General features: G+C 51.3%; 1 long non-coding RNA gene across 1 annotated transcript in view; it reads right to left on the bottom strand.

Moving 5' to 3' along the window:
- Positions 1–1,479: 1,479 nt before the first annotated feature.
- Positions 1,480–2,088, bottom strand: part of LOC119337118 — a 1,484-nt gene continuing 875 nt past the window's right edge. Inside the window, exon 3 of the long non-coding RNA XR_005163040.1 lies at positions 1,480–1,536. This is a non-coding gene — a long non-coding RNA (uncharacterized LOC119337118). The remainder of the gene's footprint in view (positions 1,537–2,088) is intronic.

Genomic DNA, 2,088 nt, shown 5'->3' with positions numbered 1-2,088 from the left:
CTGCAAAGAAGGTGCATCACCATCGCATGGGGTCAGGTGGCTACATCAAAGCCCGGTCGTTGTGGGACAAGGCTGAGCAGGACCTGCTGCTAAAGGGGTCGAACTAGAGACATTGCACTGGCCAGACCGTTGTAGGACCTGGTTCTTCGGGGCTGGCGGAACATTGGACCCTGAAATAGGGAAGTGTTGCTGGACGAACGAGCAACATGAAACACCCGTCACGAAGCTTCGGAAAGCAATCGACGAAGTGCCAGAAGGGAAGTTCGTTCTCAATAGAGAGAACGACGAGCTCACAAGGGCCCTCGGGAATCCTGAGCACCCTGGACGAACACGAGGCATGCCAAGCTCTATTCCGTTGAAGGATGGGTTTCCTGACGCAGGCGGTTACAAAATCCAAGAGAGGAGGAGGAAACTGGAGCAGAGCAAACTGTAGGAGCTTAAGGCAAGGGTAAGAAAGGTAGAGGAACGAGATGTTGAGAACCAGCAGCTGTAAGATCCTGCCCCAGAAGCTACCCCGCCATCTCAGCGGAGAAGCAGCATGCCTTCCACCGAGCTCGTTCAGCAGCCTAACTTGATGGGTCCTAGCTACCCCGTGGATTTTATCACGGATTCACACCAGTGCCACCTTATGATGCAATGACTTCAACTCAAAGTCAACGCGGCTAACGGCTCTGTGTTCCCTCCTTCACCCGGAGCAACTTTTCACTGCAGTCCGATTCCACAAGGCTATGCTGTTGTGATGGTGGACGAAATAACGGAGGTATTTGAGGAGCTCCAGCTTGACCACCCTATAGGTGATGGGGAGAATCAGCTGGGTCTTGCTATGCATACTCCATGTCTATGGCGGAAGGAGCACATCAAGCTTCTTAACTTCACAGCTCCTGCTAGTCAGCTGGGCACTCCGCCTCCTCCGCCTCCTCCTCCTCGTCCGGCGAGTGATCAGGGCACTCTGCCTCCTACTCCGGCGCGTGAGGGCGGCAGTACTCCGCCTGCTCCCACACGTCCGAGCAGCCCGCCTCCTGCTCCCGCGCGTGAGGGCGGAAGTACTCCGCCTCATTCTCCGCCTGCTCCGGCGCGTCCGAGCAGCCCGCCTCCTCCTTTGCCGCCTCATAAGCGACGGAAGAACACAGACGCCGCCACTCTGGCTGCTCCGACGCATCGTAGCAGTCCGCCTCCGGCTGCTCCGCCTCTTCAGCAACGAAAGAAGACAGCCGCAGCCACTCCGGCTGCTCCGGCACCTAGCGGTACAGCTCGGCAAAGGCTAGCAGAACGAATAAAAAGGAATATAATTCCCCAGCTCGGTGAACAAGCGAAGCAATCATGCCACCCGCTCAATGTGTCTAGTGATTCTATTGACAAATGCCTATCAACGCTTGTGAACAAACATTCATAATTATGATTGTATCAGTATGTAAACCATTATCTATTTAAAACATCAAGAATAAAATACTTGAGTGGTCCATGAAGTGAAGAAAGTACCAGAAGGTGCACGGTTCTCATCGTTCTTTAATGAAGGCTGTGATCCAGTACTCATCGCTGCATGCCAAATCAAACAAAATTTTCAGAATGATAATATAGAAGTTAAGCAAGTTCATCACGTGCCCTGGTGCGTCGGATCTAGCTTTGGCGATACAGAAGGAGATGATAGCTTTTGACGATACAGGAGGAGATGGATCAAATATTATTAAAAATATTATACAACTACAAAGCCATGATAGGTACAATACACGTATAGGGCAAAGCCAAGAGTATTTTTTTGAAAACGGGGCGTGTTCGAGGGGTGTTGTTAGGACCGTTCAGAGTAGTTTCATGGAGGTGGAGGCCTCGCGGAGTTGGGGACGTGCATGCGCACATGCATAGCTACCCGTCCATGGGTGGATGGATACATGCATATGTGCATATCAGCATATGTGTGATCTTGGTTGGTGTGCAACTGTGCATCGGTAGGTACGGTGCTCGTTGTTATTCAAAGAAAAACTGCATATGTGTTCACCTACACCTAGCACCGGAGCTTTAGTAGACCCACGAACAACTTCCACAAAATAAAAATTACGGGCCAATGTGGGAAGATTTGGTTGAAAATGGAAG

Source organism: Triticum dicoccoides, chromosome 7B (genome assembly GCF_002162155.2).
Source record: "Triticum dicoccoides isolate Atlit2015 ecotype Zavitan chromosome 7B, WEW_v2.0, whole genome shotgun sequence".
Lineage (NCBI taxonomy): Eukaryota > Viridiplantae > Streptophyta > Magnoliopsida > Poales > Poaceae > Triticum > Triticum dicoccoides.
Note: the sequence above shows the minus strand (reverse complement) of the source record. Positions and strands in the feature narration are given on the sequence as shown.